The sequence below is a fragment of the Mobula birostris genome, chromosome 6 (genome assembly GCF_030028105.1).
Source record: "Mobula birostris isolate sMobBir1 chromosome 6, sMobBir1.hap1, whole genome shotgun sequence".
In the NCBI taxonomy this organism is placed as follows: domain Eukaryota; kingdom Metazoa; phylum Chordata; class Chondrichthyes; order Myliobatiformes; family Myliobatidae; genus Mobula; species Mobula birostris.
This window is the reverse complement of record NC_092375.1, coordinates 26,312,543-26,325,356: the sequence shown is the minus strand read 5'-3', so window position 1 is coordinate 26,325,356 and position 12,814 is coordinate 26,312,543.

Below are 12,814 nucleotides of genomic sequence, written 5' to 3'. Positions count from 1 at the left end.
CTTTCCCTTGTCTGCTAGAGCAAACTCATGTCTTCTTTTATCCCTCTTGATTTCCTTCTTAATGGTTCTCTTGCCTTTCTTATACTCCATAAGTATCTCATCTGTTCCTTCCTGCCTATGCATCTCCTTCTTTTTCATAACCAGGGCCTCAATATCTTTTGAAAACCAAGGTTCCCTAAACCTGTTATCCTTGCTTTTTATTCTGACAGAACCACAGGACCTATGTTCCTCTGAAACGTAGGAACAGTATCCTATTGTGTACAGTTTTGTCACCGAATTATGGGAAAGATGTGAACAAAAATAGAGAGAGTACAGAGAAGATTTACTCGAATGTTACCTGGGTTTCATCACCTAAGTTACAGAGAAAGGTTGAACAAGTTTTGTTTGTCATATATATTAATGATCTGGATGATGGGGTGGTAAATTGGATTAGTAAGTATGCAGATGATACTAAGATAGGTGGCGTTGTGGATAATGAAGTAGGTTTTCAAAGCTTGCAGAGAGATTTAGGCCAGTTGGAAGAGTGGGCTGAAAGATAGCAAATGGAGTTTAATGCTGAAAAATGTGAGGTGCTCCATTTTGGTAGGACTAATCAAAATAGGACATACATGGTAAATGGTAGGGCATTGAAGAATGCTGTAGAACAGAGGGATCTAGGAATAATGGTGCATAGTTCCCTGAAGGTGGAATCCCATGTGGATAGGGTTGTGGAGAAAGCTTTTGGTATGCTGGCCTTTATTAATCAGAGCATTGAGTATAGGAGTTGGGATGTAATGTTGAAATTGTATAAGGCATTGGTAAGGCCAAATTTGGAGTATTGTGTACAGTTCTGGCCACCGAGTTATAGCAAAGATGTCAATAAAATTGAAAGAGTACAGAGGAGATTTACTAAAATGTTGCCTGGGTTTCATCTCCTAAGTTACAGAGAAAGGTTGAACAAGTTAGGTCTTTATTCTTTGGAGTGTAGAAGGTTGAGGGAGGACTTGATAGAGGTGTTTAAAATTGTGAGGGGGATTGATAGAGTTGACATGGATAGGCTTTTTCCATTGAGAATGGGGGAGATTCAAACAAAAGGACATGAGTTGAAAGTTAAAGGGCAAAAGTTTAGGGGTAACATGAGGGGGAACTTCTTTACTCAGAGAGTGGTAGCTGTGTGGAATGAGCTTCCAGCAGAAGTGGTTGAGGCAGATTCAATGTTGTCATTTAAAGTTAAATTGGATAGATATATGGACAGGAAAGGAATGGAGAGTTATGGGCCGAGTTCAGGTGGGTGGGACTAGGTGAGAGTAAGAGTTTGGCACGGACTAGAAGGGCCGAAATCGCCTGTTTCTGGGCTGTAATTGTTATATGGTTATATGTTATATGGGTAAGTTAGGTCTTTATTCTTTGGAACGTAGAAGGTTGAGGGGGGACTTGATAGAGGTCCAAAGCAGTATTCAAGCTGTTGAGGGCAACAGCCCCAAGGCTACTTTGCACTGGCTGCCTTTTCCCTTTCCCCCTCCTGATGGTCACACGTTTACCTATGTCCTGCATCTTGGGTGTAATTATCTCCCTGTATGACTTAGCTTGATGGGCCCAAGAACATACAGTCTCTTACACAGCTTAGTAACCCCTGCAAAGCCAGCAAGCAAGAGGTTTGACAAAATTATTACAATTTTACAAAATGACTTGAGCCCTAATCTGCTGGCAATAGCTGAGAGAATTAGATTTTACAAAAGGAACCAGTCAAAAGATGAAAGTATTTCTGAAAGCATTGTGGAACTACACAAACTTTCCCAATACTGTGACTTTAGAGATGAACTCTCTGATGGGTTAAGAGACACGCTTGTATGTGGCATGCATAGTCAAAGCACTCTAATGAGGCTATTGTCAGAAAGAGACCTAACCTTAGAATGGGCATTGACCATTGCAATATTGTTGGAAGCAGCAGCAAAGGATGCAGCAGAACTACAGAAAAAGAAGTTAGAATGTGAAATGCACAAAATGTGCCTGAATGGTGGAAAAAGCTAAAAATGTTATCGATGTGGCAAATCCTCCAATGATGCAAATGACTATTGGTTCAAAGAAAAAGTCTGCAGAAGTGTGTCATAGACAAGGTCACATGGAGAGAATGTGCAAAGCAGACAAAAAGCACAACCGAGTGAAAAATCTCAAAAACAAAACTACGCAAATGCATAGTTATGGGATGTAAAAGAGAATCAGATAACGTAGAGTCTAACAAAGGTGAACTGTCATGCCTAGAACTGCATAGTATAACTGAAGCAGATCACAAAATCATTTGGATCACAACTTATGTGTCTGGTGTAAAACTGAAAATACAGTTTCAGCTTTGTCCAAAATTCCAGAGGCTGACTACAACAGACTGTTTTCTAAGATACCATTAGAGAAGACCTCTGTGATGCTAAAGACAGCTGAAAAAGTGTCTTTCAAAGGCAAACTGAAAGTAAATGTGATGTATGGAGGCCAAGAACAACAGTTGGAGCTTTATGTACTGAAAAGTGGAGGGCCAGCACTTTTCAGACGTGAATGGTTGAGGAAAATCCAGCTAGACTGGCACTCAAACAAAGCTCTCAGTGTGGTATCAACAGGAAATGGCAGCCCAAATGGTAGCAGTAACCAGAGACTGGCACAGCTGCTTAATGCTAATCAGTGTGGCATCAACAGGAAATGGCAGCAGTAACCAGAGACTGGCACAGCTGCTTAATGCTAATCAGAAGGTGTTTGAGAAGCGAATAGGTTAACAGGTTGAAGACTTGGCCAAAAGGTGCTCAGGGTGCCAAAAAGTTCAAAATGCAACCCCACTGGCACTGTTACACCTGTGGGAGTAGCCTTCATCACCATGATAAGGGCACATAGTGACTTTGCTGGGCTATTCATGAATTCCATGTTTCTAATTGCTGTGGATGGTCTTTCGAAGTGGCCGGAAGTTATACCTATGAAGTCAACCACCTCAGCAAAGGCTGCCTCTGCTTTGAGGGCTATCTTCACCAGAAATGGCTTACCAGAACAAATTGTGAATGGCAATGGACCACAATACGTGTCAGAAGAATTCTGACTGTTCTTGAAGAAAATTGGTATCTGATCTTTCAATTCAGCTACTCACCATCCAGCAATGAATGGGTTAGCTGAAAGGTTTATCCAAACCTTCAAGAAGTCCATTGAAGCAATGGACGAGGAAGACATTTCTCTACAGCACAAGGTGGACAACTTCCTTTTTTGTTATTGGAATTCTATTCATGCAACGACAAATCAAACCCCTGCAATACTGTTCATGAACAGGGATCTGAGATCTCACATATACTGCCTGAAACCAGATCTATGGTGGAAAGTGCAGAATAAACAGCTCAGCCAGTTGCCCAGTGAAGCAGCAAGGAACTTCGAGACTGGACAGGAAGTTCTTGTGCGTGATTACTAAGAAGACAAGTGGACACCCGGTAGGATAGCTTCAAGAACTGGACCACTGATGTACGCAGTGGATTTGGAGATCAGACATGAAGATGTCTTGTAAACTAGATACTGGATGCTCAACCGTAGAACACACCTGAGTTGAATGCATCCAACAAGGTGGACACATTGCAGTCCCCAGCAGACTTACCTGTCAATGATGATGTCACTGGAGAACATTGTCCTAGACAAGACACCTGCCAAACCTGATACCACTCCACATGTCCAGAGGCGCACCAGGAACGCCCTTGAGAAGACGCCTGCCAAACCTGATGCTTCTCCACAGGGCCAGAGATCCTCTCCTGAAAGTAACAGAGCAGCACCCAAAAGACTGCACCTTTAGAACTGTGAAGTTGTTATGACTGTTATTGTGAAAGCATGTTTATTTGGAATATTGGTATATGATCTAAAGGAGAGGAAGTGTAATGTATGGATCTATTTCTTTTAGAACAATGACACCCCCTTAACACTACATATCGATCTGTTGTCTTCACTTGCACATTGTTCTCTTTCTCTTTCGCTGCAATGTGAATACAGTTAAAGCAATCTCCCATGTTCCCACATGTGTGCTTTTATTTAATTCATATGTAGTTGCACACAGTCATAACGTTTTTCATTTATTGATTTCTGTATATGTTTGGAATAGCTGTCTATCAAGTAAGTTGTTCCTGCTTGTTTATCCTGTAATATTATATCCAGATGGTTATTATGGATTGTCTTATCTGTAACAATGGATAGGCCGTAATATATTTGTGGGGGTCTGACTAAAACTAGATCAGGCTTGAACTTATAGTAAGATATGGTGTATTTTATGACTTTATATTTTAAAGCAAGGTTTTGGTGAATGTTTGCCATTTGATTGTGCCTGTGTAATAATCAGATTGAGGCAAACTGCTGCAGGATCCTGTAATATGTTGGGTTTTTCTCATTTCTCTTGGCATTTTCTGCATTTATTGTCTTGAATTTGTTGGTCTTTTATTATGTATTTTGATAATTTTTTATGTTAACCAGCAGGTCCTGTACTGCTAGAAGGGACCTTTCTGTTTCTTAGAAGAGGTCTCCAACTCTAAGCCAGGTGTTGGACACATCCTTGTTGGCATCTAGCCTGCTCAAATCATGTAGCAATCTTCCATGGAGGGTCATGCTCTTCCATTGGTTAGCTTTTTCTTCTATAGTGATAATTTCTTCATTTTTCTGGGTTGGGCTTTACTTAAGTTTAGTTGTGTGGACTTCTTATCAGAATTACATTTGGTCGCATTGGGGTAATGAATCCTGTTTTCGTTGATGAAAATACATCCTTAGGTATTTTTCATGTCTGTTATTCCTCTTCCTCTTTCTGTCCCAGGTAGTGTTAATCTAAATGCATTTGAGTGTACATAGTGTTCTCTAAAATTTGTCATTTTATTTCTTAATTTTCTTTGTAAATTTTCCAGATCGGTTTCAGATGATATTATGCCAAAATGATACATTAATATGGGTATGGTGAAAGTGTTTATTGCCTTTTATAATATTTTTCTTAGCAGATTTTCTTAAGCCTTGAAGTAAATTCTGTCGACGGTTTCCCCTTTATCGCACTCTGATCTATTTTCTTTGCTTTTCTTTTCTATCCCAAATACTCACATGTTTCATATTTATCCATCAGTTGTATTGTATCCTGCCGCTCTGTTTTGTATTCTGCTAGCTAATTTGCACCTTCCTTTATGTTTAATGTTCTGCACTTATCTAGTCCAAAGTTCACATTTACATCTTTAGAAAATAGTTCTACTACTTGAATTAATAACTTTCGCTTTACTGATGAAGAAATGTATATTTTCAAATTATCCACGTACAGAAGGTGTGTCGGGGTACAATTTTTTTCTGCCTGTTGTGTAGATTTTAAATATTTGTTAGTCCTCTTCCCCCCTCTGTCCTAGGTAGTGTTAATTTAAGCGCATTCAAATGTACATAATGTTTTCTAAAATTTGGCATTTCAGTTCTTATTTTTCTTTGTAAGTTTTGGACCAAGATAGTATGCCAAAAGAATACGCTAATAGTGAAAGTGTTTATTGCCTTTGTTATATTTTTACTGTTGAGCTCTGTTTGGCAGATTTCCTTAAGCCTTGAAGTAAATTGTGCCAAAAGTTTTTCCTCTATCACACAATGATCTATTTTCTTCGCTTGTTGATATCCCAGAAACTTATATGTTTCATATTCATTCTTCGGTTGTATTGTATCATGCTGCTCTGTTTTGTATTCTATTAACTCTATTGCACCTTTCTTTATGTTTAATGTTCTGCATTTATCCAGATTATTATAATATAAATACATATAATAATAATTATTATTATTCCTACCTTTCTTTTGCCCACTCTAGCCTGAACACTGAAGTTCTTACCAAAGTTTATAACATTCTGAATATCTTGCCTTGTAGTTATCATAGTATCCTATGGAACACAAAAGTGGCCACCTGATGTGTACAGCTATGCTGGCTCCTTGAAAGACCCATCTAATTAGAGACACTAATTAGTTCCACAATTGTTCCCTCTCCCTCGCTCTTCTCTGTTGCAAAGATAAAAAAGCTGTCCTTGAGATTAAATTTTACATTACTCTCAACTGAATATTTTATTGAATCTCAGCAATGTGACCTTGTTAAGACTTGACAATGGTGTAGAGCTCTAATGAACTTAAATTTACTGAAGAATAACTTGAGATGGAATTGTGCTACAATTATATAGTAGTCATTCTGTAAAGGCCTGTCCCATTTTCTTGTACACTAATTACTGTCAAGCCGGAGTAAATTTGCATCAGATCCATTAATAAATAAATAGCTGAATTAAAATTTAATTTGTTACGGAAATTTATACTTGGGATAACTTAATTTTTGTTATTGATTTACAGCACTTCTAAAACGTCCTTTCAGGGATTTCTGCAACCTTAAGTATGACAGAATGTTTTCAAACGAATTTCATACCATTAGATGATTCTATTCCCTTTGTGGACATGTAGACCATGTTATCTCAAATACAATGATTGTATTTTCTGCTTTAGAAGATAAACAGAATAAATATTTATAAAGGGATGATAAGATGTAGTGAAACTCTGGCCTCTTCCCATATTCCAAAGACTGATTAAGGTCAGTGAGTTGCGGGCATGCTATGTTGATGCCAGAAGCACGGCGACACGTGCAGCCTAAGCAGCACAATCTTCACTGATTTGATTTTCTGCAAACAATGCGTTTCACTGCATGTTCTGATGTACATATAACAAAGCTAATCTTTAATTTTTAGGTTAGATACAACAGTATTTAATTGTCAATATTAAGTGTTCTTCTGTGTATGGAAAGGTTTTGCAGACTCTAATTTGACCAAAGTTTCCTCTTTTAAAATGACCATTTCAGTTCCTTTGACTATTAATTGAGGTTCAAATTCAGTTTAATTTATTCTCATATATATACCAGGGTGTAGTGTGGCCGGTGGTGTAGTGGCATCCATAACTGGACCTTGAGCGAGCAGTCCAGGGTTCAAATCTGGCCGGCTCCTTGCATGCTTTTTATCTGTGCTGGATTGAGTGTCGAGCTAGCAACGCCGCTTCATAAAAAACAAACAAATGCTAAAGAAATGGAAAGATTGCCTCCTGATGTGCTACGAGGTGTGGAGAGGAACAACGATACCAGGGTGCAATGAAATCGCTGGCTTGTGTGAAGCTCACAGGGTAAAGGTGTAGGTGCTAATAATAAATACAGCGATGAGTGAAAAATAATGGAATGGGACAAAGTAGAGGAGAGCAAACCGTATCAGTGCAAAGAAGAGTACTAAAGTGACAATAACAGTAGAAGTAGAATTAGGGGTTTGAAATATGGCAGCATCCCTGAGAAGGGAATGCGAAAGAAGTTATTAGTTCAGAAGTTTCAGAGCAGTAAGGAAAAACTTGTTCTTGCGTCTGGTCATCTAGGTTTTCAAGCTCCTGTATCTTCTCCTTGAAGTTTGAAGAAAGAAAAGGGAATGGCCAGGAGGCAGACATCCTTGAAAGGTAACGTTAGCCTTCCTGATACAATGCACAATGAAATTGGACTGGATAGAAGGTAGTGATGAGTTTGTGGTGGATTGGCATGTTTATCTCCCCCACTCTGTTGGTCTAGAGCAGAGAAGTTGCCATGCCAGGCTGAGATGCAGTTCATCAGTATACTTTCCATAGCATATTCTTGTGTCAAGCCAAATCTCAGATGCCAAAGGAAGTACAAACAGTGATGTTCTTGCTTGATAACAGCATCTGTACGGAAAGTCCAGAAAAGGTTTCTTGTGATATTGAAGCTGTCGACTATCCGTACAGCAGCTCTGTTGATGAGGGCATGGTTATATTCACTATCCCTGCCCTGTTTCCTTGGGTCAACAACTATCTCCTTCACCTTACTGACACCAAGGTGTAGCTTGTTCTTCTGACATCGTGACATATGGCTCATGATCACTTCCTTGTGCTTCATCTTATTAGAGTTGCTGATCGAGCCCATAACAGTGGTGTCATTGAACTTTCCATTATGAGATTAGTTACTGGTTTCTAAAAGTCTATTTTTTGGTTGATCCTTTGAAGTCACCATAAAGAAAGGGAGTGGAATCATTTTGGATGCAAACAATGATGACTGATATTGGCAACACACAGTCACAATCAAAATCTGGCTCCAATGATCACAATAATATTAGAAAGAAATAAACATTATTCCCCCTGAATTCTCTCCTCCTCCCCTTTCTCCTATTGTCCACTATCCTCTCCTACCAGATTCTTTCTTCTCCAATCCTTGACCTTTTCCACCCACCTGGCTTCACCTATCACCTTCCAGATACTCTTTTTCCCCTCACCCCCATCATTTTATTCCGATATCTTCTCCCTCCCTTCTCATTCCAAAAGAACGGTTTTGGCCCGGAATTTCAACTGTTTACTCTTTTTCATAGATGCTGCGTGACCTGCTGAGTTCCTCCAGCATTTTATGTGTATTGTTAGACATTAATATTTGATCAATTAGATATATTGGCCAAATTAAACCACACCTTGAGAAAGAAATAAATTGCTCCACTTTAAAATTTGAAGAACGTTATGTACTTGATTATGTTGAAAGAATAGATTTTGATTGAAAATGTCATTTAGTTTTCTATCAATATTTTCCATTCTCTTCCATTGTTAATCTGTACCTATCTCTACATCATCAGGAAGTAACTGGAATCCAGTTACAATGGAGCTCATTATATGGAGCTTAAATGACACTAGAAGTCAAATGGCCTATTTTTGTACTATAACTTCAATGTGTTTTGATGCACAAAGGAAACATCCCGTTCATCTCCTTGCTATTGCCTAAGGGATGATTCAACTTGCTCTATGAAAGTGCTTGAATCTAGCCCAAGGTGATACATTATTTCATTTTCCTTTCTCTAGTCAAAAGCTGGTAAAGCAATCAAACTTTGATCACAACTCACATCAGGCATTCACCATCATTAACTCCAACCCTCACTACTGTAAAGCAGGCCATTAGATGCTGGGTTGAAAATACTATAGTATTATTTATTAGTACAATTTCCATTTCATAACCATATAGTTAAGACAGAAACCCATGTAAGCGTGCAACATTTGAAGATTCATATTATTACCGGCCTTACTTGAGGTACTGTTATCACATTATCTTTCTTCATGTAAAATGTGACTGTCTGACTGGATGTATTTTATTGTTAGATTGTGTATTTTTCATTGATTCTATTGTATTTTTCAGTTCTTCTGTGAATGCTTGCAATAAAATAAATCTCAGGATACTGGTTAGTGACATACACAGTATGTACTTTCATAATAAACTTTGATTTTGATGGTGTGTGAATGTGTGTTTACATGTCTGTATGTGTATGTATGCGTGTATGGGTATCTGTGTGTCCATGTGCATGCGTGTATATTTTTTTGTATGTATGTCTTTACAGGGTACTATAGATGGGGAGGACGGATGGCTCTGGAGGGAGTGGTTTAATCTTTGTAAGAAAATTAGATGAACACTATCTGATTCTTAGGAGAAAGCCTGGTAACCACCTTGTAAGAAGGTAAACGCTGCTAGGATTAGTGGCTGGTAAGCGCTATGTCCTGTACATTAGGAGTTGGCTGGAGAGGCATTTCTTTCCTAAAGACTCTGAATCTTTGGAATCCTCTACTCCAAAATCATTCAATATACTCAAAATGAATTTTGAACTGAAGTGAAATTAGGGCCAATGGGATTAAGAAGAAAAGTACAACAGAGACTAAGATCAGTTCAGTCATTTAATGGTGAAGCAGGGTTGAAGGGCATTTAATCCACTTCTCCTGTATCTCAATATCAACAGCAATGAAAGGGTCAAGTGTGTCTGTTTTTTATTTAGTTGATTAGTAGTGATTTTACTGATCATGTCAGTAATGACTTTGACACACATTAATGAAATTGACATTGGCTGGTTTCTGAAGACGGTACTGATTTATTTTTTTAATTGCCAAGAAAGTCTGAATAACAGTACAACTTTTTCTTGATTGTCAATGTGGAGGCAATTATAGAATAATTTTTAGGACCGTATTTTTTTTTGATTGTTGTGGGACTTAAAATCATCAAAAACTTTCTATTGCAACATCCATTTAAAATATCCTTAATTCCATCTACATAATGCATCAAGTATATAGAAGCATTGAACAATCTATTTGAGTATTACCAAGAATCTGGATGTAGTAGGGGAAGGCTTAAAAGATGAAAATGTTTTTGCACTGCTGGATGCAATAGTTCTATAGCGACGGGAAATGAACCTGGGTCACTGGTACAGTAATAGCATTACGCTAACCGCTAAACTCCTGGCAAGGGTACTGAGCAATTCCAATGGTTTAAATTTGGAACAGGATCCCAAAACCTGACGACTTAGATGGAGGTTATTGCATTATTGATTAGGGGCAAAAGATAACTACTTTTATCTTTATTAATTTAATCTTAATTTCATTTTTAATGCTTAGTTCTTTAGTTGGGGTGATTTTTAGTCCTTAAATATTGTAATTTTGGAAAAGCATTTTAATTATTTTGTTCAATTTTATTACCGTGCAAGAGTCTATGAATATCATGCAGTCATAAAGCATAAGAGTCATGGATCCATACAGCGCATAAGCAAGCCTGTCAGCCCAGATCATCGCTGCCAAACAAGTTTGCTAACTGAACTAGTCCCACTTGTCTACATTTGGCCCATATACCTCTAAACCATTCTATACATGTAAGTATTTTAAATAGTTTAAATATCTTTTAAATTGTAAGACACATCTCTTCCACTTCCTCTGGCAGCTTGTTTCATATATTCACCTTTCTGCGTGGAAAAAGATTGCTCCCCATCTGTCAGCTTTATAGGTTACTTACTGCTTCTACAGCGAGCAAAGCTAGATAGTGAGATTTTGCCTTCAACCAAAACTCTCAGTGGACTTTCATAGTCAAAATTCCTCACTGCACTGGTCACGATCCTCTATCATTTTGACCATAACAGTAAAACCTCGCAGAGTTTGGATCAGTAAGGCGATTCTGCTAGGAATGAAATCATTGAGGTGGGGGGTCTCGTTCATGAAGCTCGAAATGTTTAGAGAAATAATTCTGTTTTAAAGATGAAAAGACCATTCAAAAATATTGTAAATTGTGCATTCAGAAAATAACTTAAGGAAAGTTCTTCCATCCATTTTCAAAGTGCAAAAAATCAGTATTTGTAATGGTTGAGAGAGTTAACAATAATTTTGGAAATCAGTGAATGTTAATGAAAGGTCTGTACAGTATAATGGAATATTAGACATCAATGGTGACTTTAATTTTTGAGGTTAAAATAAATAAGTCTCTAAGTAATTGTGCGAAACTAATGATCGGTTAAGAGTTGCCATAGTATGAATAATTCTAACAACTTTTGAAAATATTGCCTAGTTCAATTTTCTCTCAGAAGCTATAAACTATTCTATCAGACGTGGCTGTTATTTAGATGGGAGATTTGCTTCAGAATCTCAGGTGCAAATGCCATTATTATGTATGTGCTGCAGGATATTAATGTGGTAACTGGCACTGAGTTAATCATAATATCATGCCATATTTATCAAAAACTAAGGGCCATTAAATTATATTTAACTTTATTTAAGATTTAGAGTATTTACTGTTTGACAATATCTTATAATGCTGAATACAGGCAAAGGCACAGAGAATGGATCTTCAGCAAACAGAAACCTTAGAAAACTACTTTAAGAGTCATCTGCCAACTGTATGTCCTCAGTCGCAATAGCAAGAGATCCAGTATCTGTTTTAGCTGCTTTATCCAGCTGCCAAGTATTCTTGATCTTCCCCAGTATATTTTTTCCATCATTGGCTCCTACCTTCAGCTGCCTTCCTCTCAGCAGACTTCCCCTCAGCCCTATTCTCTTCCTGAACCTTCTTTGATCATGTTTTCGGTCACATGTTCCAACAGATCCTCAGTTGTCTTGGCACCAGTTTTACCAGAATCAGAATCAGGTTTAATATCACTGACACACAGTATATCAGGAAATGTGTTGCTTTATGGCAGTAGCATTTTGCAATGCATAAAAATGAAATTACAATGAGAAATATACGTAAAGAATTTAATTAAATAAGTACAAAAAGAGAGCAAAAATAATTAGATAGCATTCATGGGTTGTTTCATATTCTGTTCAGAAATCTGATGGTGGAAGGGAAGGAGTTGTTCCTGAAACATTGAGTGTGTAGCTTCAAGCTCCTGTACCTCCTCTCTGATTGTAGTATTAAGCATACTTATAGGTGACCTAAAAATGCAAATGTTCATCTTAAGGGTCAATCAGTTGGATCTTTTAACAGTTCCTTCTTGTACTGATGTCAGTTCAAATGGGAATGCACTCACACTCTAAGCTCTTTGGCTCCAGTTCTTTGGCACTGTCAAACGTTCGACTCTGCAGAATAACTTCTCAGTCTGTTGTGTCAGCAGCAACCACAAAAACCACTGCAAAGGCTAACAGAGCTGATCAGTGGTGTAAGGGTGACTTGTAGAGCTGAGGATAAATATTAAATTAAACATTGAACACTCATGAGAAAATGCCTATTAATCTCCGGTTCTTCAGTTTGAGCCAATCGTTATTAATGATTCTGCTTATTGATATCTTTATTGTCTGTCATTATTTAACAGAATTCTCAGTGGGATGGAAGCCGGTTGTCCGGGTGCTTAATGAGAAAATATTCAGTAGAACTAAACATTTTGGGGAGAATTTTCAAACGTTTGGACATTAAAGGAGTTAGGCAGGCTCTCATTGTTGTTGAATACTGTAGGTTATGGAAAAGGAGGTGAAGTTACTTTTGGTGATTTTACTATAGACATTCTGCAAAACATCACAGAATCAGAATATT